The following is a 25,843-nucleotide window of genomic DNA, read 5'->3' as shown; positions in this document are numbered from 1 at the left end:
ACTGCATTCATCTCCCAATAAAATAACTAGCAACCAATCACCATAAAGAAATTCAAGTATGTGGTTCACCCACATTATTCAGATGCGCTCCTTGCACACAGAGAACATGGCCCTGGTAACCAGTTTGCTTACAAATTAGTCACTTAAGCTTTATAAATATACAAAGGTATAGCAGTTGCAGCTCTCAAAATCATGATGAGTATAAAATCTGTTGTTCCCACCCTCCTACCCAGCCTTTTTACAGTTTTAACTGACTGGCATCAATGTGTTTATCACCACTCTATTCCTTTAATAACTCAGTCTGTGCAGTGGCCGTGGATAAAGTGATCTCCATCGCAGAGATCAAAGAATTAATCAAGCGAAACAGTAAAGAATGATTTCAGAAATCTTTGGAGAGAGATAAATAACTCAAAGTGATGAATTATTGAATCTTTAGGGTGTATTTATTTATCAGGCAGTCAAAATTTACCATTTTAAATCTCATTCCATTTTTCTTTCGTATTAGCTAGTTGTCTTCAAGGTGACATATAACTACCCAAACTGAATATGCAATCAACTTGGGACATAATATGAGAAAACTTGATAAATCTATTCTATTCTGTTTAAAAACAAACCTCATGATGTTAAAGATGGAAAAGCTGAAATGATCTGTAATGAACAGGAAAATTCTGGCTCCATTCTGACCCAAAGTATTCTAAATAGCTCTTCAACTGAATCATGTACCCTTAGGAGGGGAAAAAAAGTTTTAGAGTTCTCGCTTTGAACTCCCACTCAAAGGAACAGCTCCTCTTCCTTCACCATCCCTGAGAGATGTTCTGCCAACTCTCTATTGAATATTATATCTATTATGTTACCCCTGCCTTGTTAATTATAACTTTCACCCACCGATTGGTACCAACTCAAGTCTCCAAAATTAGCAAGACTGTAACCTAATATCTCCCATATGAAAACCTTCAATACTTAAGTGTCCATCTAAGTAGTCTAGTTCTTTATTTAAATATCTCTAGTGTCTTCAACAATTTTTCATAATGTTATCCAAGACTTTGGCTGTTGCAAGTTCCTCCCCGGAATGTTTTCTATTTTCAGGTTTTTGGTTTGTGTGTTTTCTGAGTATAGCTCACCAAACATGATCTTCTACTCTAGGTATAAGATGACCAGTACAGAATAGGAAAGGAAAATGTCTACGGAACTCATAGAATGCCTCTCACTTTCCTTCTTCTGGATTCTATCCTTGAAGCAAAACCCAGCCTTGGAAGTACATAAAAATCCGTGGTTCCAAATGAAAAGGCCACAACAGGCTGTCCACGTGTACCTGCCATAGCAGTATAGATCACAGGGTTAAGTTTCTCGTGAGTAAAGGGGAATCAAGTACTAACTAAGGCCTCTCTGTCTTGGTCCAGTAGAGACATATTTTCTTTAATACACCTGTTAATATCCAACTTGATAATGAAGTACTGCAACAAATGATGATTCATGTGACCAAAACACAATTGTACATACCAGCGGGATGTCTGCTGATGAGTCAAGAAAGCCACTGTACAGCTCAAAATAATAATAAAAAAAGAAGCTGCAAAACATCACAAATCCCTTGTCTTCTGAAAGCCTGGTTAGATACCATATTCATTAATAAGTTGAGATGATAAAATCAGGACTTGTGAACAGAAATAACAGGTGTATTTCGGGGTAGAGAGAAGGCATTTATTATTCGTCAGTTCTTCTGTTTGTGCTACTGATATGTTCAGTGTCATTCTTTGATGAAAGGAGGTGTGCAGTCAAACAATAGGTTAATTTTGGCTTCAAATAATTAACTTGTTATATTTTCCCACACAAATAACAGACATTGTATGATCTTGTTGATGATTTTTACTGAAAGATTTCAGAACATAATCAGGAAATTTTTGGAGTGATCACCCTTCTTTAAGAAATTACTCTTCATCAGAATCAGTTTTCAGAATAGAAAGTTCTGTTGTCTACTTGGTTGACAGTTTGTTCTCGATTTGTTGACATCCAACTGCCCAGATGTGAAAATCAGCATTGCAATTTTTATTTCATGAAAACAAAACAGGATTTGAATAAAAATGACCATATGGCTACCTCCAAATTGCAGATGTTTTGAGTTGCTATGAAAGTGCTTTATTCACCTAATGAGTCACTACAGCACTGTAATTTTTTTGTTTTAGTTTTTGTTTATTTGCAGGTTGTACAGAGCCAGCCATGAAACGCTAAGTCATGAAACACTCTGGAAAGATTCCTCACCAAGCCCTTTCCAACCAGTGTGAGGCTGGTGCCATGGCCAACCCTTCCGAAGGGAAGGAAGCTCCTTCGCAGAAGGGTGTCACTGGTGCTCGGCTTCCATAAAAATGTGGCTAAGGCTTGATCACATGGAGGCTTCAACATGTCAATATTGTACGAGTGCCTGCTAAGTGAACACAGCATTTCTCATTAAAGACCAAGTTTCCTGTAAGATCTGCATTCAAATTCTCAAATTAAATGTTGCTTGGGGTTAAGGAATTCTAACCAAAGAAAGAAAAAGTTGAAACCACCAACTGGAGAATTTAGAAACCAAATTCTTCCCCAACCAAAAGAGAGCGAATTAGCTTACTAGTTTTGTTATCAATACAAAAAATGTTACCAAGTAGTTTTCTTACATATTTGAAGATCAAACTTACAAATAATGTCTTTTCTTCCCCTCTTTATTTCTAAAAGCAACTGATGTGAAAGTCCCACTATTTTGGACAAAAGATGACCATTGCCCCAATTTCTATCACACAGATGCCATGGCTCAGTGAGTATACCATGATGTGGATGTGGGCCACGTTTCCACATTAAAAAAATAAAGGTTTGCGCACACACACAAGCCTGCACACACACACACCAGCCCTCTCACTCTACTTTGTGTAGACTTTTCTGCCTCCAACACTTACAGCCCCTCAGTCTGCCAGGCAAGCGGAACCCCATCCATTCCCCAATCAAACAACTCCCCCATCAGACTTGTAGAGGCCAGGGGCCTTGCCCACTTACACTTGTCTGTCAGCTGGGTTGACAGGATGGGAGGAGAGCCTCCCCCACCTTTCCCTGCCCATCAGCTCTGCTGACAGGTGCAAGCAGGCAAGGGACTCCCCCCTCCATCCCATTCATGCCCATCAGCACATCTGATGGACACAGGCGGGTGGGGGCGTCCCCAGAGCCTCTCAGGAGGAGGGCAGGCGCATTTTTCACCCTGGGTGGAGCTGGGCTGGATGCGGCTTTACATTCTCAGCTGACGGGTGGGGGCAGGGACGGGTTCCCAGCTGCACCAGCGTCTGACAGGAAGACACCGTTCACCCACGTTGATTCTCAGTCATGCCTCTGGCCAACCGTGGATCCTGCCTGGGTAGTGTTGGATGGGATTTCGACAGGCGAATAAAAGCATATGGGACACAGAGAAAGCAGGGAGCCAGTGAGGGGAGGTGGGGCCCACCCCGGGGGCAACAGAAAAGGGCATGAGTAGGGCATCCAAAGAGAGGAGATGATTGATCATGGACCAAACTCTGTGATTGTAAAAACAACATCTCACTGGCGATTGAAGAACACAAAGGTTTTTCTTACTTATTTTTGTCAAATATACTTAGCAAAGACATCTTAGAAGATGCACTGTAAGAAACCAAATGCATGGTGGGGTCACTCCCAATCATCCAAATAAGTATTTATTGAACACATACTATGTGCCCAGCCCTGAACACTATGCTGTCCCGCCATCACTGAGCCCACACAAACACCCTGGAGACACTGGGGTTCTTTCATACAGACCCCAATGGACCAGCCAGAAAGCATCACAATGGGCTGCCCGAGTTCTCCCGGTGTCCAGTCTGTGGACCTCGTTGATGGTCTGTGTTTACACTGTTGTGATGCCATGTGGAAATTTAATGGAACACATGCATAATGTATGCCACTAAACAAGAAATGTCATTATCTTATTAGTCTTTAAAACCATTATGACCACTTTCACTAGTTTATCTTGTTAGTGTTTAAACCAATATGGTTGCTTTCACTAGTCTGGGTAACAAGCACAGTCTGGACCACAGTCAAAGTGATTCAAAAACTAAAATGTCCCCAAATACTAAGTGTCAAAAAACATGAGTCAAACAAAAGGCAACGTTTTCATATCATAAGGAACTCATTTATATTAGCAAGCTTCCTCTCAGGGTCTTGCTTCAATTTTCCCACTTTAGCCTCAGATTTCAATTAAATAGAAGAGCAGAAATGAATAAGGAACTTTCAACAGAGTGTATAGTAAGAAATGTTTTTAGCACACATACAAATGCCTTTGAGTTTAAGCCAACAGGAAAGTAACAGGTTTTCAACCACATGCGGAATCTGTAACTCTAAAGCACTACATGAAAAGCAACCACAGCAACAACTAAATTGGTGGTTTTGCCTTTTGCACGAAGTCAGAAAAACATTGTTAATTTTGATTTAATTTGTACCAGTGATAATTTTACCTTCGAAATTTTCAAGTGCCTTAGGTCTTTTCTTTCATGAATTCCTAGGCCTCCTAGCAGAACACAAAGATGTCAGCTCAGCAGAGGGTGGCATCTTCTGCATGAGGCCCAGTTAGACTCCAACTAATGTCATGACCAGGCATTCCAAAAACTTCTAGGAACCCCAGCTCTCTCATGCACCAAAACCACCAGTTCTCTTACTGGCTGTGCTCAGACAGACACTTGCATAAGGACGCCATGGTTCTCTACACGAAACTCGTCGCTTCCTGCAAGCTGTGCTGAATGTATTTGTTAATAAGCTTTCCTGAACAAACGAGCATGGCTTTGAGCTCCATGGCCATTCTGAAGACGTTGATGTAGTTTTCTGAGGCTACAGCACTTGAAACTAAAAAGAGGATTGATGAGTGACTTACAGGTTTCAGAATACTCCAATTCAATATACATCAATCAAACATAAAGAATCAGTCAGGGAGGAACCCACACTTTACACTGTAAAAGTATTTTGCTTTGTAGATACACCACTTTGAAAGTGTTTCCTTAATTAAATAGGGACTTGATAATGGGAATGGATAGACAGGCAGAATTTTCAGCTACTGAAGGGACACAATTTCACCTTTTTCTGCCATTGTTGACTCAGATAAAACAAACCTGAACTAAATGGAAGCAGAGCATCTTTTTGAAATATGGGAGGAGGCTTCCAGCAGCAGAACCTTTGCACGCATGGCTTAGCAAACTGTACATCTGAATTTATGTGTTCCAACAGTTGAAATATTAAGCCAGTTATCAACTGTTTACAGTTTCAGTCTAATATATTTCATCTAATTTCTTCAATAATATTACAGTTCATGGAGCTAGACAAGAGAGTCACAAAATCACTTGATTTTGCCCCCACCGTTCAGGAGAAAGAGTGTATTTCTACCCACAGTTTAGAAATGAGAAAATGAAACTCAGAAAGAGGATCTTTCTGCACAAAATCATATCACTAGTAAATGGTAACGGGGAAGCAAAGCCAGGCCTCCTGCCTCCTGTGCCACCTTGAGAGATGACATGTGAACAGGAAGTGGGTGGGCTGTCCCTACATTAGACCCTACCACTGTGGAACAGGCCTGGGGGCACCCCCATGACCAGAAGACCTGGGGTCCTCAACCCAGTGTCTTCATTGGGCAATGTTGTCTCTATCATTCCAAGTTAAAAAATACTGTAGCTATTTAAAAAAGAAAGAGAGACACACACACAGAAATTGTATAATGTCTATTGATCCTAGACAAGTCATTATAACTCAACGTTTAAGCTCCCATTGGTGGATTTCTCAGATTACCATCTAAGGTTGACAACTGTAAGCTTAAAAGCATGCAGAATAAATTTTAGACATCAAGATATGGCACCACATAAAACATTTATTTTTAAAATCATAATGAAGTACTATAAATATCTGCTAAGGCTCCTTTGGAAATGTGTAACTTTTCCTAATTGAATCCAAACTATCATCAATCTTCAAATAACAACGTACAAATTTCCTTCTGCTTTTGTTGCGAGTCTATGGTTGCAGTCCCTTCTCCTCATGGACTGCTGAAATTTTAATTTACATTAAGGTGGTCTGGTAGCCATGAAATTGGTTGTCTTGCTCAATATCAAAGCTCTGCTCCAGTGAAGGCTTGGTTGGGTTAAACCTCTCACAGTATATTTAATAATAGGTTTATGGTCGAATGATAAAGGAAGCACATAGTCACACGGTTTAAATGTCTCTAAATAAAAAGTCAAAGTGAATTCATGAGAACAACTCTCCCATGGAGCCACCTGGCTGGAATCAGCAAGAGATTTCCTGCTGTGGAAACCCCAAGGAAAGAATGACAAGATTTTAGAGATCATTTCATGTCAGAGTTCTAACACTTAGAAATGTGCCCAAGCTATCAATAACTGACGTAAACACAGTCCTTCCCATTCAGTGGGGAGGTTTAAAAATAAAAGATATTACCCAGGGTGCAATTTAAAAACACACCATTTTGTGGAGTTTCTATGTTTTACGTTAGCAAGTGTTCCACTGTCAAAGAATCTAGAGGAATGAGGAGGTTCACAAAATTACTTAGTTATGTATTACAGGGATTCGTATCTTCGGTATGCTGGCCTGCACTATGAATCTCTAAGACAGAACTTTCATAGGATGCTCCTCCCAAATTTATTTGGCAATTGAATCTGTGAGTCCAGAGTATTTATGTTCATTACAACACACTGTGAAAAATGCTGGGCATCTTGTGTAAGTCTCCTTGATAAAAGGCTTTGTTTTACTCTGGGTTAAAAGGAACGTGGACCAATGAATGATGGAATAGGAAGCCAATTGCCCATCTTGGTAGAGGCAGAAGGCAGACAAATGCCTGGGCAGACAGGGAACAGTTCCCCATGAAACCCACCTTTAAGCCCGAAACAGCCTGAGGGTTGAAAGACCTGACTGCTGGTCCCGGATGAAACCCCCCACCCAGAGGAAGAACTGCTACTGTTTGCCTGCCCTTTCCCAATTGATTCTTTCTGAATAATGCCTTTTAACCAATCAAGTGCTGCCTATTCTGATACCACCTATGGCTTCCCTGGGCATGCCAGCATGTGCACTGGCAGAGCAGGTGGAGTTACCAGGAATTCGTGCCTTATGCTGGGGAGGAGCTCGGCCTCTTCAACTAGTGTGTGGCAACCTGGTGTTCAATTTTGTGAGGTGGAAAACCTGCATGCAGGTCCCCTCTTTTTGTTGAGAGCTTTTATTTTGCTTAATAAATTCTCCCCTCTTCACATTTGAATGTGTCCATGTGCCTAATTTTTCCTGGTCATGAGACAAGAACCAGGATTTTAGCTGAACTAAGGAGCAAAAACTCCTGTGTCAATGTTACCATGTACACAAAGACACTCCTCATTTTTCTGGAACAGTCTTTTTGGAGCTGCAATAATTGTTAAAGATCCCTGGCAGAATGATTTAATTTATATGAGTTTCAAGATAACATCCAAATACACTGTATATTTGGCTGATTTTTTCCCAAATTTCAGTTCCCTCCTGTAACAAAATAATTTGATTTTGAGCGAACAAAATTTTAGCAAGAAAGACATGAGCTCTAATATAAACATTTTATCCACTCTTCCAAAGTCTTTTGGACACTCAGGAATTCCTATCACAAGAACATTGTTGTTAGAGCTGGACTAATGCAGGGTTCTGCCTCCTAAGCCATCCCAGCATCCTAGGAAGCTCAGTGGAAAGCTGGTGCCCAAGGGCCTGGCCTGACTCAGGGTAGGATGCTAAGGGTGAGCTCCTGTCTCCTGCTCTGCTCACTCGGTTTCCTCTGTCCTTCATCCTCCTGTTCAACCATTCTTCTCAGAGCCAAGGCCATTAACTTGTGAAGCCTCCTTAGACTTCCCAAGCATCTGAACCTAAGTCCACATAGACAAAGCCTCTACTCTCTTTCCCGGGACAAACTTTGTCACCAGCAAATAGTAACCGCTCTTATTTTCCTCCATGCTCTCCTGCGTTTCTCATAGCATTTGGAATTTTTGACTCTCATACTCTCCTCAATAAAAAGTCTATCATCAGCAGATTTGGCAAGTGGGAAAACCCTAAGAGAAGATAATTTGGTATAGCTAAGTCTTACATCAGATACCAAAACTGAGTAAAGGGAGATATCACTCCTCATACGCTCTCTAAACTGAAAAGGAATCAGGAGTTGAGAGGACATCAGAGTCTGTGCCCTCTTTGCTTCTGGAGTCTCCAGGGATAAGCTAAGGCTAACTAGGAAGCCCAGCCAGTCTGCAGAGGATCTTGCCCCTCCCATGATGATATGGTTCAGCTGTGTCTCATCTGGAATTCCCAGGTATTGTGGGAGGAACCTGGTGGGGGGTAATGGAATCATGGGGGCAGATCTGTCCCATGCTGTTCTCATGTTAGTGAATAAGTTTCATGGGATCTGATGGTCTTAAAAGGGGAGTTTCTCTGCACGAGCTTTCTTCTTCTCTTGTCTGCCACCATGTGAAATGTGCCTTTCACCTTCTGCCATAATTGTGAGGCCTCCCCTGCCATGTGGAACTGTAAGTCCATTAAACCCATTTTCCTGTATAAATTACCCAGTAATGAGTATCAGCAGCATGAAAACAGACTAATACACATGGAATAGGAGCAGGCCTATCTCTATGAAACCATCAGCTGGCCTGGCCATGTCCCACAGGCCCTCTGCAAAGTAGACATGTACTGTTCCACGGAGGCCCACAGAGAAGCAGAGCACTGGAACTGTCCAGTTAGCTGCTGGTGCATAACTAGTCCCATGAATCCCAGGGGTGGATGGCCAGGAAAAGATCCCGCCACTAAACCACTGATCTTCCAGTGTATGCTACAGAAAGAACATGTTGCTAAAACTAAATTAAGACTAAAATAGGGCATCATTTAAAATAGGGCATCATTTAGGACGTACTGGTTTAGTATTTCCAGAGGTGGGGTTGCATTTAGCCACATTTTTCATTCCCACCTGCATTTTGATGTGCACACCCATGTAATAAATACTCATCATAATATGCTCACAATTTTAAAAATGAAGCATTGGATTTTATGACTTAGTTTTTTGGAGTTAATTGTTTAGAGGCAAAGAGGACACCCAGAGTGGACACAGGAGCACATGAATTTAAGGAGGAAAGTGGGGTCCATTCAATGTAAGTGGGGGACCCCTTCTTAGACACTGAGACCCCCACATTTCTCTCAGTCACTCTTTATATCACTGCTAATTAGGCAGAAAACATCATGTTGGTTCTGCAGTGAATGCTGGCAGCCAGCCAGCCCAGCAGTGGGTTCTCCATGGCTTCTCCCACGTTTTCTGCCCAGCTGGCCTCCAGGGACCTGTAGGAGCCACACATGCTGGGAAAGTCCATTTATCTCCAGAAAAGGCTGCAAAAAAAGTAAATAATTCAGTGATTTGTGTATGGAACTTTATATAACAATTTCCATAAAACTTCATATAACATTTTCCGTATTTCCATGCCTGAGATCACTTTAGGTGAATCAAGAAAAAAAATGATTTCCACTGAAAGTGTGATGTGAGTTTTAATAAACACATTCAGTAAACATCAAAAGACAGGTAAGTGTCTGAGGGAAACTCCTATTATTCCCCCTGCACTCTCCAAGTAGAGAAATAAATGCCCTGTGTTGTGGTGAAATAGATTCTTGCAATATTTTTTGCTTCATCAATCATTGAGTATGATACTTAATGTCACCTGCATTTTGACTAATGATCCTTTTTATTTTCAATATTTGTTAATGTTACAGTAAAAACCACATTTATTTTCACTTACGTGAGGGTGATCTGTCACAACTCACTTTTCTTTGCGTGAAGAAAAAGCACAGGTCTAGAACAATTGCTTCTGTGTGTCCTTTCTTTTGGGACGAGAGAATTACCAAGAAATCCTCAGCTTGGCAGGATGGTGTCAACAAGAGGTTGACCTGCCGGCTCTCCAGCTGCCCACCACAGCTCTCACTCCTTTCCAGAACGACAACTTGACATTGTGTTGTTTTTTTTTCTTGCACATCTTGGTGACATCAAGCCAGATATTGAAGGGTCTTTCTTACGAGGACTTTCCTGTTGCATTGTGGTCACCATCACACAATTGAGGAAGGGAAAGGATTAAAATGCTATGAAACTTGCCAGGGCAAAAGATACATGCCTCAGGGCAAATGATAGGGGAAGGCTTGTTCCCCAGTGCTCAGAAGTTGTCTACATTGTGCCAAATATTCTGGGAAAAAAATTGAAAATGCTTGCATGCGGTGGGTGAAAAACAGTTTGAATTTTATAAATACTTCAATGCTTCTAAAAAGCTGATTTGCCTTTTTATAGAACAACATTTTGAATTATTTTTAATGAACTCTATAATAGTTAACTTCGTCAACTTGACTGGGCTAATGAATACTCAAGATAGTTGGTAAAGTGTTATTTCTGGGTGTATCTGTCAGGGCTTGAGAAGAGATGAGGATTGAAATCCATGAACTGAGGTGAGGAACACCAATCCCCACCAATGTAGATGGCATCTATGTCCAATCTGTTGAGAACGCAAATATAACAAAAAGGCAGAGGAAAGGGGAATTTGCTCGCTCTGAAGTGAGACAATTATTTTATCCTGCCCTCAGACACTGGTGCTCCTGGTTCTTGGGTCTTTGAACTCAGATCTGGGCTGAAACCATCAGTCACCTGATTTTCAGTCCTCCTGATCTGGAGTAGCTTCCCTGGATCTCCAGCCTTGCAGACGTCAGACTGGAAAATTTCTCCCCTCCGTAACTATGTCAGCCAATACGCTGTTTCTCTGGAAAATCCTGAGTAATACAGGCTCCATGCCATTCTCTACAAACCATTACATGGCTACTGCTGGGTACCTAGGTCACAGCCTTTGAAAGGCTAACTCTAGGTTACAATTCTCTCTTAATCCATGCCAAGGTATTTTCAGTTTGGTGACCTGAAACGTAGATCAAGAATGCCATGCACAAACATTTTAGATAATGCATTTATCTCGGAAACCAAAAATGGCCTCTGTAACTTTTTGGCCCCTGTGACTGAACTGCTAGGACATGGTCAGGTCTCTAGCAGAGACAGATACAACAGATTTTCCAACAGATTTTCAACAAATATTCCAACAAGACACACTGGGTGAAAGAACAGTACCTCCAATAAATGGTACTGAGAATATTGGATATCAATATGCAAAAGAATGAAAATAAGCCACTAGCTCTCACCGTATATAAAAATTAACTCAAAATGGATAAAAGACTTAAATGAAAAACCCAAAACTATAAAACTACTAGAAGAAAACATAGGTAACACACAAGACACTGCACACTGGTCTGGGCAAATATTTCATGGAAAAGACCTCAATAGCACAGACAATAAAAGCAAAACATAAAAAAATGGGATTACATAAAATTAAAAATCTTCTGCACGGCAAATAATGAATAGAATGAAAAGACTACCTGCAGAATGAGAAAAATTATTTGCAAACTATTCATCCAACAAAGGATTGACATCTAGAATATACATGAAATTCAAATAACTTAAGAGCAAAAAGCCAAATAATCCAATTTAAAATGGGCAAATAATCAAGAATCTCTAAAAAGAAGACACATGAATGGCCAAAAAAGTATATTTTAAAAACACTCAACATTGCTAATCTTCAGGAAAATGCAAATCAAAATCATAAGGAGATATAATTCACCCCAGTTAGAATGGCTATTATAAAAAAGCCAAACAATAACAAATGCTGGCGAGGATGTAAAGTGGAACCCTTGTGCACCATTGATGAGAATGCTGATTAGTGAAGTCTTATGAAAAACAGTATTGTGTTTCCTCAAAAAACTAAATATGGGACTTCTATATAATCCAGCAATCCCACTGCTGGGACTTGAAGAAAAGGAAATCAGTATGTCAAAGAGGTATTTGCATTTCCATATTTACTGCAGCACTATTCACAATAGTCAAGATACTAAATCAACCTACATGTCTATAATGAATGAATGGCTAGAGAAAATGTGGTATATGTACACAGTGGAATACTATTCAGCCATAAAAAGAATGAATTCCTGTCATTCACAGTCACATGGATAAGCCTAGAGGACGTTATGTGAAGTGGAAGACGTTATGTGAAGTGGAAGACGTTATGTGAAGTGGAAGACGTTATGTGAAGTGAAAGACGCCAGACATAGAAAGACAAATACCGTATGTTGTCACTCATGTGTACAGGCTTACAAAGTTGCTCTTATAGAAATAGACAGTAGAATAGTGGTTACTACAGGCTGGGAAAGGTAGGGGGAAGGGGAGATAGGGAGGGATTTGTAAGGGATACAAAAATCATGGCTAGATAGGAGGAATAAATTCTAATGTTCTTTAGCACTGCAGGGCGACTATAGTCACCAGTGATTTGTTGTGTGTTTTTAAATAGCTAGAAAAAAGGATTTTGAAAGTTCCCAACACAAAGAAATAATAAATTTTGAGATGATGGATATGCTAATTACCATTATTTCATTATTACACATTGTTTACATGTATATAAATATCACATTGTATCCCATGCGTACAATTACAATATGTCAACTAAAAAAATCATGAACAAGTCACAATAGCATTACATTGACCCAGGAACCACAGTGTCAAAGCACCAGTATTTATGCCTGTGATTGAAAGAGATTCACCTTGAGTCATGTGAGGTTCCCTGCCCTTCCTTTTCACCTGGACCACACAGTGAAGTGCAAAGATTCTGGGGTGCTGTTTTGAAAGGAGGGTTTAAACATTGCAGTTGAACTTCAGATTTAACCTTCTGAATTATTTGGTAGCTGAGTCATTATCTTCCACAGACAGAGTCGCATCATGACGGTGTAGTTCTCTTTCCAGGCGCACTTTGGTGAAACTGTGGTTGTCCAGATGTCCTGGTCAAGAACATCAGCCTCCTGTAGTCCTGTTTCTTGGGACTCTCAATCATGGAGAAGCTTCCAGCAGAGTGTGCTTCTAATCAAGTTTGTCTAACCTGTGTCTCAAGGGCTGCATGCAGCCCAGGACGACTTTGTGGCCCAACACAAATTCATAAACTTTTTAAAAACATTATGAGATTTTTTTTTTGAGATTCCTTTTTTAGCTCATTCATCAGCCATCAGCCAGTGTTAGTGTATTTTATGTGTGTGATCAAACACAATTCTTCTTTTTTCAAGGTGGCACAGGGAAGCCAAAAGATTGGACATCCCCGTTCCAGATGAAGCCTCCTTCTTAAAGGGAAATGTGTTTGCCTTCTCTGGCAGTTGGAAGAGCGCCCCAAATCACAAGCAGGAGGCACCTTCAAAGCCACCTGTGCAAGAGACCTTCTCTAGAGGCGGAATCCTCCCTTGACCAGCTAAAGGTGACTTCTCCTTCTGGGCAACCTCAAAGGAATACAAATGATGGAGACTGCCACATGCTCTTCCATAGGCAACCAATTCTTCTCAACTAATGTACAGACCAAGGTAAATGAGTGTACTCCCAATCACCTGTGCCTCCGTTCACTGCCGTTTTCATCCTCCTTTGATTACTGGAAACACCAAGCATACCTACAGAGAAAGCAGAAATGGCACTGGATGTGGTGGCTCACTCCTGTAATCCTGGCACTTTGGGAGCCCGAGGGGGGGCAGATTGCTTGAGATAAGGAGTTCAAGACCGACCAGCCTGGCCAACATGGCAAAAGCCTATCTCTACTAAAAGTACAAAACTTAGCTGAGCGTGGTGGTGCATGCCTGTAATCTCAGCTATGTCAGGAGGTTGAGGCATGAGAATCACTTGAACTCAGGAGGTGGAAGTTGCAGTGAGCCAAGATGGTGCCACTGCACTCTAGCCTGGGTGACAGAGTGAGACTCCGTCTCAAAAAAAAAAAAAAAAAGTGGAAATGGGAGAGAAATGAGACTCCGCTATCAGGCAGACTTGAAGGTGATTAGGTCAGGACCAATGGGGAGCAGTGTCCCAGGTCACTAGGGGTCAGCAAAGACATGACTAGGACTCAGGAATGCCTGGGCTGGTCTCACTTCCACTAGAATGGGCCCAACTTCCTGGCCCACTGGTAGTCCAGACAGTGGGGCTAGGACACTGGACAGCCCTACCTCGTCATGCTTCAGACTCTCATTCTTGCTTTTAATTCCCAGATGCAGATCCCATTTCAGCAAAAATGCTCAACCCACATTTCTGTCATGTTGGATTCTGGGCATTTTATGGTGACAGGCCAGAAAGAGGGTACAGCCTGCATTTTATCAACATACAAATCCTACTAGGCCAAAGCCCTCTTCAGGCAGCCAGGGATCCAGGAGGTCCCGCTCTGAGCCTGGGGGCCAATGTGAGATGTGGATGCTCACACGCTCTGGACCCTGCAGACAGAAAGCCCCCAACGACCAACGGTCTTTACCCTTCCACAACAGGCGTCTAGGCAGTGCCAGCCCCTCTTGTGCTGAAGAAAGCGTCCACAAAGATGACAGAAGCAACTCCATCCCACCCCTTAAAATTCGAGGTCGACCCTGGAATCTGTGCTACAGACAGATTGTTTTAACAAGGTGGCAAAAGAATTAAAACACGATATTCCGTATGTTTTCCAATTGCTTTCCTGATCCACATTGTAAATACCATTCACTGAAAGTTGCTTCTTTTTATTACACAGAAGATGAAGACTCCGAAGGAATTGTGGCCATGTGATCAAAGTTGTGCATCCTTAAGTTAGAGAGCATGTTGAAGAGAGCCTGAATGTTTCTTTATATGTATGAGCTCATTTTTCTGGAAAGCCCACCTTTGTGGCAAGACATGAAGCAAAGGCATTGTGAACAGGGGTCCACCACAGGATTTCAGATGAGAAAAGAGTTGTCCCACATAATCCCGAGGTCCTGAATGTGGACCCCTCTGCAGCCCGGTTGTCTGTTAGCCTCACCCATAGCTCATGTCATTGCATTGTCGGAACGTTCCCAGTGAAGACACACCAGGGTGAAATGCACCTCTATGCTGGAGATGCCAAATGCGCTGAGTGGCTTTCATTCTACCCTGTGCTTTTATGGATTTCCAATATTCAGGAAAGCTTATAAATAAATGAACCAGAGAGGAAAGCAAAACCTTCCTCATCTCATCGTTCTCCTTGTCTAACAATAGAGAATCCTAATACTATTTTTCCTTCCCTACCCCTCTCAAGACCTGCCGTCATTGTCCACAGGACAGCAAGGACTTCAGTGATAACAGGCATCCCCTAAAATAAAAATCCTTTCGGGGAAAAATGGGCTGGAGCTACTGTTCTACTTTATTTACTGAGCTCTGAGTTTCAACAACATTATTCTTTAGTCCTTGAGGAAGGAATACACTCTCACCCTTAAAATGCTGTAAGTAGTCGATAATCCATTATTACAGTAAGCCGTTCACTCTCACAGTAATTATCTAATAACCCCTTATAAAGGACCGTGGCTTCCTAATCTGTTTATAATTATCATTTCAATGATCCCACACATTAATGTCTGACCTTCACCAACTCTGACCCGATCTTAATTAGCTCTGATATCAAATCATCACTACATAAGAAACTAGCCATGACCAAATGAATGAACCCCAGGTACAGTTAATTTCTGGAGCAATTATCTTTTCATGTAGAGAGATTTAAATGATTATCTGCACAATTTCACACAGTTTTATGTAATTCTGCGACATTATACATTCTGTTCTAAATCATATTTCAAAGGCAGGGCTCCACAGTCTGGTTTTTCCAGTGTTCTAAGGTCCTTGCTGTTCCCATGTAATGTGTGATGATTGTGTGTCATTATTTACAATGATAAACAAATATCAAAAACACAGCTTACAAAGTGATATATTATTATCATAAATATGTAACGATGTGGTCAGGTAGTCTTAGAGCAAATAGCCAGATTAAATCATTAAGGAAAATACTACATGATACAGAAATACGGAAAATAATTAATAATATAAATATATGCTATACAAAGATTAGAAAGCCTATCGTGAGTGTTCATATGTGTAGTGTGTTCGCTAAGCACTGCAGGCTGGAAAGCATTTATCGTCTTAACAAAGCCTGCAGAGGATGCTGCAAAGGAAAATCAACCTGTAGTGGAACTTGACTTTAAACCTGAGAGACACATGCACATTCTTGTGTTTGCAGACATCTGACGTCCTGAGCGAAGTTTGTATTACAGTAGCTTCCCAATGTGGGATTCATTTTCACAGATGTCCACTGGGCTTTTGGGGGTAAATATGCAAACACAACGTCAACACTGCAGAAATATTGTGTGCATAAAGTCAGGCCTTGAGAAAAGATACAGTTAGAACATGTTTGTTTAAGGTTGTCTCTAGTGTCAAAAATTAGGGGAAACCTGAGCAAAGTGAAATATTTCTTTTTTTTGAGACGGAGTCTCTCTCTGTCACCCAGGCTGGAGTGCAGTGACCGGATCTTGGCTCACTGCAAGCTCCGCCTCCCGGGTTTACACCATTCTCCTGCCTCAGCCTCCCCAGTAGCTGGGACTACAGACGCCCGCCACCTCGCCCGGCTAGTTTTTTTGTATTTTTTAGTAGAGACGGGGTTTCACCGTGTTAGCTAGGATGGTCTCGATCTCCTGACCTCATGATCCACCCGTCTCGGCCTCCCAAAGTGCTGGGATTACAGGCTTGAGCCACCGCGCCCGGCCAAAGTGAAATATTTCAACAAGAGTATTTACTGTTTCTTAGCCCTGGAACAATTTATCAAGCTTGCTCATGAAACCTTCCTAGTCAATGTTTTTGCAATTGCTAACGTTTCATCACACAAACCAAAACATTGGTTGAATGTCCAATCCTCCATCCTCGGAGATGCCACAGAGCAGAGGTTCCTCTGAGTGCTGTAAGGGTCACCCGGGTCGCCGGAATGAGCACTCACTTCCTGATCACATCTTCTGCTCTTACTCACGGTCACTATTTGTAGAAACGGCAAGAATGTGCCCTGCAGGTTTTACATCAAATTGCTTAACAACGTTAGAAGTTCATTTCTTATAAATTATATATTATACAGGATGGTCTGAATTGATCGATATTTTAAATGATAGTGTCCTCTAAGTTGGTTGAAAATTAAAACATCCACCCACAGGCAATAGGTAACTGTACCAAAAAATGCATTCCAGGTGCTGACAACCTTTATCGGAGCTTCCCAGGGATGATGGAAGGGGGCTGGCACAGCCAATTTATCATTGGTGCCAACGGCAGATTGGTCCCCAGGCACCTGGAGACCAGCGCTGATGGCCTCCAGTCAGGGAGCATCCCTGGAAGGTCAAACTCTCCCTGAATCTGAGTCCCTACCCTGGAACCCAACGGAGCTCAAGCTCAGCAGTGAGCTTTGACGAAGGCCCTCTCAGAACCTTCCCATGGTGTTTCATTCTAGATATCCATCTTGGCAATGCCATCTGGTTTATTTTATAATGGAAATATTTTAAATATGTGATGATAGTAGGTATTGCAAGGGATAAAATCATTAAATGCTTTCAAATCTTTAAATAGTTCTCATTCTGACACCTGCCAGTTCTAAGACAGGCTTAGAAATGAGTGCACCCCCTGCTTAAGGAGTCATGCCATGTGTGCAAGACCCAGGAGCCCAATATTATTCCCCACTCCTTTCCCACCCTTCGGAAAATGCTTGAGGTCTTTGGTGTCTGTGCCTCCTTTTGGCTGCTGAGTTGAGAGTTTGAGGGCCTTTATGCCAGTTACTTCTCTCCTTCAAAGAAAACCCTTGGGCCCACACTCTCTCTTCTTTAATTATTAAGCTCCTGGAGCCAGCTACCTTGTCACATGTGGGGTTTGACATTTGGTTTTAATTTTTGACTTTACATTTGCTACTTAATAAAAGCCTCCTCTCTGATAGAAAGTCTGTCATTTCGCACTACCAAAGACCACTATTCTACGCACTGGTGTTCCTGTGAGGTCTGAGACACAGCCAGTGATTCCTCATCTGCCCTCTTGAGAGGGGTTTGTGGTGACAAGTTCACATTTATTTTTCAGGGGGATATTGGTGTAAGAAACTTGTTTTTGGTACAGTCCCTGACTCCGCATCTTTTGGTTGAGTCATCTTGAGCAAAGCTACCACCACCACACCCCTGTTTTTCTGGTGACTTTCTAATTCATTTGGCTATAATCAGGTAGCTTGTATTAGCCCAGCCCTCCAATCAAGGACTAGTATAAATGTAGGAAAATTGCTTTTTAAATAAATAAAAGGGAAGAACGAAGGAAGACTGTTTGAAAACACGGGAAATTCAGCCAGGGATTTAGAGGTAAATATCCTGAAAATAAATATTGTATCATTGAAAAAATATATTATTTATAAAATTATAAATTTAAAAGATGTGTTTAAAAGCAAAATGAATATACAATAAAAGAAGATTTAGTAACTGGAAGATTGGTCAGTAGAAAACATCTAGGTTAAAGCAAGAAAAAATGCAGAAAAAAATAAGATAAATATGGAGCATAATGTAAAAGTAAAAGATACCTGTAATTAGAATCCAGAAGGAAAGGTAAGAAAGAATTTTCAGAAGTGTTCAAAAAATATTTTAACTGAGAATGTTCCAAAACTGGCAAAAGACCCTCTGCTAAGGATCCATGAAGCTGCACACACCTCAAACAGGAAAAACAGAGGAAAACCCCACTAAAAATAAGCAAATGAAGGAGATGCATGGACATCACAGTAGTACTTCTAAAAACCAAATACAGGGAGGAACTCTTAAATCCGACAGGTAGACTGACATATTTCCTTCAAAAGAGACCGCATTCAGACTCAGTTGAGTTCTCCACAGAACCAGTGGAAACCAAAATAAAATGCAATGATGTTTTACATGAGCCGGGACAATAGAAATCTTAACACTGTCACAGTGTAACTAAGAAAAATATTGAGTATGAGGAGTCTTCAGGAAGGAAGGTGAAAGACATCGTCAAACAAATAAAATGGGAGAAAATCAACTAGTGAGAGTCATGCTAAGGGCAATATTGAAGGATGTTTTTACATAAGTAATTACTGCTTAAAACAATCATAATAGTGTCTTGGTGGTTTCAAATAGATGTAGAATTTAAGTATTGTACAACAGTGGCATAAAAGGTATGCATGTTGAGGGGATGAAATAGTGTAAATGGAGTTGTACTGTTGGAAGACCTGGTATTATAACAAAATTAGAGGTTTCATTTAAAGTTGATATTATTAACTAAAGAATACATGTTGTCATTTCAAACCCATGGTTAATATCATACTGAATGTTCAAAAGCGGGAAGCATTTCCTTTGAAAACCTGCAAAAGACAAGGATGCTCTCTCTCACCCCTCCCATTCAATATAGTATTGGAAGTTCTGGCCAGGGCAATCAGGCAAGATAAAGAAATAAACTGTATTCAAATAGGAAGACAGAAAGTCAAATTGTCTCTGTTCGCAATGACACGATTGTATATTTACAAAACCCCATTGTCTTAGCCCCAAAATTCCTTATGCTGATAAGCAACTTCAGCAAAGTCTCAGGATACAAAATCAATGTGCAAAAATCACAAGCATCCCTATACACTAATAATAGATAAACAGAGATCCAAATCATGAGTGAACTGCCATTCATAGTTGCTACAAAGAGAATAAAATACCTAGGAATACAACTTACAAGGGATGTGAATGACCTCTTCAATGAGAACTACAAACCACTGCTCAAGGAAATAAGAGAAGACACAAACAAATGGAAAAACGTTCCATGCTCATAGATAGGAAGAATCAATATTGTGAAAATGACCATACTGCCCAAAGTAATTTATAGATTCAATGCTATTCCCAACAAGCTACCATTGACTTTCTTCACAGAATTAGAAAAATCTACTTTAAATTTCATATGGAACCAAAAAAGAGCCTGTATAGCCAAGACAATCCTAAGCGAAAGAACAATGCTGGAGGCATCTCACGACCTGACTTAAACTATACTACAAGGCTACAGTCACCAAAATAGCATGGTACTGGTGCCAAAATATGTATGTAGACCAACAGAACAGAATAGAGGCCTCAGAAATAACACCACTCATCTACAACCAACTGATCTTTGATAAACCTGACAAAAGCAAGCAATGGGGAAAGGATTCCTTATTTAATAAATGGTGCTGGGAAAACTGACTAGCCATATGCAGAAAACTGAAACTGGACCCCTTCCTTACACCTTATACAAAAATTAAGATGAATTAAAGACATAAACATGAGACCTAAAATCATAAAAACCCTAGAAGAAAACTTAGGCAATACCATTCAGGACATAGGCATGGGCAAAGACTTCACAACTAAAACACCAAAAGCAATGGCAACAAAAGCCAAAATTGACAAATGGGATCTAATTAAGCTAAAAGGCTTCTGCACAGCCAAAGAAACTATCATCAGTGTGAACAGGCAACATACAGAATGGGAGAAAATTTTTGCAATCTACCCATCTGACAAAGGTCCAATATCCAGAATCTATAAGGAAATTAAACAGATTTATAAGGAAAAAAAAAACCATCAAAAACTGGGCAAAGGGTATGAACAGACACTTCTCAGAAGAAGATATTTATGTGCCAACAAACATATAAAAAAAAGCTCATCATCACTGGTCATTAGAGAAATGCAAATCAAAACTACAATGAGATACCATCTCATGCCAGTTAGAATGGCGATCATTAAAAAGTCAGGAAACAACAGATGCTGGAAAGGATGTGAAGAAACAGGAATGCTTTTACACTGTTGGTGGGAGTATGAACAAGTTCTACCATTGTGGAAGACAGTGTGGTGATTCCTCAAGGATCTAGAACCAGAAATACCATTTGACCCAGCAATCCCATTACTGGGTATATACCCAAATAATTATAAATCATTCTACTATAAAGAAACATGCACATGTATGTTTATTGCAGCACTATTTATAATAGCAAAGACTTGGAATCAACCCAAATGCCCATCAATGATAGACTGTATAATGAAAATGTGGCACACATACCCCATAGAATACTATGCAGTCATAAAAAGAATGAGCTCATGTCCTTTGTGAGGACATGGATGAAGCTGGAAACCATCATTTTAAGCAAACTAACAAGAACAGAAAACCAAACACCACGTGTTCTCACTCATAAGTAGGAGCTGAACAATGAGAACACATGGACACAGGGAGGGGAACATCATACGCTGGGGCCTGTCAGAGGGTTGGGGGCAAGGGGAGGAATAGCATTAGGACAAACACCTAATGCATGTGGGACTTAAAACCTAGATGATGGGTCGATGGGTGCAGCAAGCCACCATAGCACACTTATACCTATGTAACCAACCTGCATGTTCTGCACATGCATCCCAGAACTTAGAGTATAATTAAAGAAATTAAAAATAATACATGTCATTTGTGAGTTCAACAATAATATTCAATGCTATGTAATTAACAAGTAAATAGTGGGAAATGAAAAAAAAAATAAGTACCTAACTGGTTAAAAAAAGTCATGATGAAGGAAAAAAAGAAAACAAAACATATTAAATGTAAATCAGTCAAATATTTTAGTTTTTTTTAAGTAATGACCTGGCTGAATTTAAAAAACAAATGTAAGCTCCCATAAAGACATATCTTTCATTACAAGTATGTATATTTGAAAGCAAAAGGATGGGAAGATATATACCATGCTACAAATAAGCAGAAGAAAGCTGGTGTAAATATTCGAATAACACGCAAAATAGGCTTTAACCCCATTTATGCCAAGTGTTCCATTATCGGAACGCCAAGCATGTGGGAGTTATTTATCTCCTACTGCTCAAGGTCATCACCAAGGTCTCATTTTTCAAATTCAAAAAATTGCAACCTCAAGTATCAATGGGTTAAGACTAAAAGTATAACAAAACATAAAAGTATTTTATAATGATGAAGTACTCAATTCAACAGTGAGATATAATTCCTAACTGGTTCTATTAATTACTGAGAGATTTGTGTTAAAATCTCTAACCATGATTGTAGATTTTCCTTTTTCTTTATTTAGCATCACCATTTTTCTTCATGAAATTTGAGTCTTTATTTAAATCAGCAAGGATTTAGATGATTAGATGATTTTCAAAATTGATAGAATAGATATGTTCAACGCAAGAACACAGGATACACGTTCTTTTCTAACACACACAGAATATCATTTTGTAGAGCTAAAATGATTAAGAGCATGTATTCTGACCATGGTAAAATTAAGGTATAAATTAATTTGACAAGATAAATATCCAAATATTAGGGAACTGAACAAAACATTTTTAACTATTCCTTGAGCCAAAAAAGAAATAGATGGAAACTAGAAATCTTTTTAACTAAGTGATACTTACCTAATCAGAAAGGATACAGCTGAAGCTATAATTAGAGGGAAATTCACATTCAAATCCTAAGTAAATTAATGTAGAAACAGAAAAGGAAATGCAGGATGTTCTCACTAAGTGGGAGCTAACCGTGGGATGCTCATGGGCATAAAGATGACAACAGTAGGCTCTGAGGACTATTAGACGGGGGAGGGAGGGAGCCGGGCTAGGATTGAAGAACTCCTGAGTACTAGGCTGGGCTCCCTACCTGGGTGTTGGCATCTTACAATACACCCATGTAACAAACCTGCACACATATCCTGGAATCTAAAATAAAAGCATATTTATTTATTTATTTATTTATTATTTCAATAGTGTTTGGGGAGCAGGTGCCATTTGGTTACATGGATAAGTTCTTTAATAGTGATTTCTGAGAATTTGGTGCACCTGTCACCCGAGCAGTGTACACTGTGCCCCATGTAAAAGTATATACTTTTAAAACTAAAGTAACATCAAATAAAAAGAAAAGTAGAATAACTAAGAATTAAGCATCAAAATCAAGGAGCTGCTATTGCTGGAGTGTAAGCTAAATTCTTGTTGACTTTTGAAGAAACTGTCAATGTGTTATAAGTAATTATTCCATTTTTATTCTGAACAGGAATTGAGAAGAGTGTTCAGTTTCTCTACATCTCAGCAGCTTTCCATGCTGTCAGTCTCTTTGACTATATCCATTCTAGAGGGAATATAGTGTTTTCTTCTCATAGTTCTAGTTTAGATTTGTCTAATTACTGATGACAGTCAGCATGTTTTCATGGGGGTATTACTTACTTGCAACTCTTATTTTTCACATCCTTTGCCTTTTAAAAAACTATAGTGTATTGTTATTGAGTTGTAAGAGTTTTTAATATATTCTGAATAAAAGTTCTGTGTTAGATATACTATTTACATTATATTTCCCCAGTCTGTAGCTTGTCCTTTCAACTATTTAATGATGTGATAGAAAATACAAAAGTATTTGGTTTTTTAATGTTAATTTTGAAGTCCACTATTTCATTTCTTTTTTCTTTTGTGTATTGTCACTTTGGTGTCATATCTAAAAACTCTGTTCCTAATCTAAGGACACAAGGATCATTTCTAAAAATTGTATCACTTTTAACTCTTAAGTTTATCTCTAAGATCTAATTTGAGTTAATTTTTGCGTATGGCGTGAGGTAGGAATCTAATTTCTCTCTTTCACTTTATTCTTCATAATGATATTCAATTTTCTCAGCATAGTTATTGAAAAGACTATACCCATTCAATTGCCTAGTCTCATTTGTTAACAAATCTATTTGCCATAATGCCAGGGTCTGTTTCTGGTTTCTCTGATCTGTTTCATTGATGTATGTTCCTGTCCTCAGTCCAATGCCACGTTGTCTTGATTCCTGTAACTTTTTAGTCAGTTTTGAAATCAAGTAGTCTAAATACTCTAAACTTTTTCTTCACTGAAAGCATTGGCCATTCCAAGTTCTTGAATTTTAAATCAATTTTGTAGTGTTATCAATTTTACCTCCCTCTCTACCTAAAAAATTGGCATACTAGGATATTTTTTAGGGATTGTTATGAATCTGTAGATCAGTTTGGAAATAACTGATGTCTTAACAGTCTTGTATGTTCTAGTACATGCTTATGGGGCACCTCTCATTTTATTTATTTATATCTTATTTGGTCTCTCTCACAGTGTTTTGTAATTTTTAACGTACAAACCTTCTTTTCTTTTGTTCAATGATTCTCAAGTATTTTATTTGTTCTCATGATAACAAGAATAGTTTTTAAATTTCATTTTCAGCTTTTGTGTTGTTAATGTATAAACATACAATTTATTTTTAAAATATTTATGTTGTATTTTGAGGCTCTTTAAAAATTCATTTATTAGTTCTAGTTTTTTTTTGTGTGTGTGTGTGTGTGTGTGTATGCATGCACATTCCTTAGGATTCTCTATAAAAAGAATTATACTATTTGTGAATAAAAAGAGTTTTGTTTACTTATTTCCAACCTGCAAGTTTAAAATCTCCTAAGAATAATATGAAATCTCAAGTTTGATATTGAATAGAAATGGTGAAAGTATATATACTTGGTTTGTTCATAGCAGAGAAAAGCATTGAGTCCTTTACCATTAAATATGATGTCAGCTGTGGATTTTTCTTAGATCGCTATATCAGATAGAAGAATTCCTCTATAATCTAATTATATTGAGTTTTTTTCAAAAATATGAGTGAATATTGGAACTCATTCAATATTTTTATACCTATTGATATAATCATATGCTTTTTATTCATTAAACTATTAACATTGTATATTGTCTTATTTGTTTTGGGATCTTAAACCCACCTAACATTCCTGGTATTAAATTCGTGGTCATATTTTATGAGTTGTTGAATTTGGTTTACTAACATTTCATTAAGTTTTTGCACTCACGTTTATGAGAGATACTGGCCTTTTTTCTTTTGACATATTTATCTGGGCTTTGTATAAGTGTAGTACTGGCCTCAAAGAATGAATGGAAAATGTTACTTCCCCCAGTTGTTTCAGAATTAATTTGTGTAACATTAGTATTATTATTTTTAACATGTCCATATTATTATTTGTGAAGCCAAGTATGTGGGGATTTTCTATTTCTTCTCTAGTCAGTTTTGGCAATTCAAGTATTTCTAGCAACTTGTATATGTTATTTACATTGCCTAATATTTTGGCATAGAGTTGTCATAATGTTTCTTTACATTTTTTCAATTCTATATTATTAAGGATGCCCTCTCTTGATTCCTGATTTGATATTTCACATTTTCTCTTTTTATTTTGTAGTTATTTCTAGCTAAAAGTTTATGAATACTGTCAGCCTTTACAAAGAGCATCTTTCATAATCTTCAGTATTTTTTCAGTTTTCTATTTCATTGATTTTTCCTCTGATTTTGTAATTTCCTTCTTTCTGCCTGGTTTGGGTTTAGTTTCTCTGTTTGTTGTAATTTCATAAAGCAAAAGCTTCGGTTATTGATTTTAGACATTTCTTCTATCCTAATATAGATATTTAGAGCTGTACATTTTTCCTCTAAACACTTCTTTATTTTTGATGCTGTGTTTTCTTGTCATTCATTTCAAAATATTTTCTATTTTTTAAAATTTCTTATTTAATTCTTAGTTTAGTTAGAAGTGTGTTGCCTAATTTCCACATTTGATGATTTCCTAAATATCTCCCCATCATTGAATTCCAATTTAATCCTGGTATGGTGAAGGAGTATATTTTCTATGATTACAATTCTTTAAAATTTATTGAGGCTTTTTTAAAATGCAGAATCTCACTCTGTCACCCAGGCTGAACTGCAGTGACACAATCAGGAGTCACTGCACCCTTAACCTTTTAGGCTCAAACAATCCTCCCACCTCAGCCCTTCAAGTAGCTGGGACCACACGTGCGCACCACCATGCTGGATAATTTTCGTATTTTTTGTATAGGCAGGGTTTCAACATGTTGTGAAGCCTGGTCTTGAACTCCTGAGCTGAAGAGATCCATCTGCCT

Source organism: Trachypithecus francoisi, unplaced genomic scaffold (assembly GCF_009764315.1).
Source record: "Trachypithecus francoisi isolate TF-2019V2 unplaced genomic scaffold, Tfra_2.0 Lachesis_group2, whole genome shotgun sequence".
In the NCBI taxonomy this organism is placed as follows: domain Eukaryota; kingdom Metazoa; phylum Chordata; class Mammalia; order Primates; family Cercopithecidae; genus Trachypithecus; species Trachypithecus francoisi.
The sequence above is the reverse complement of the archived record's forward strand: the minus strand, read 5'-3'. Positions refer to the sequence as shown.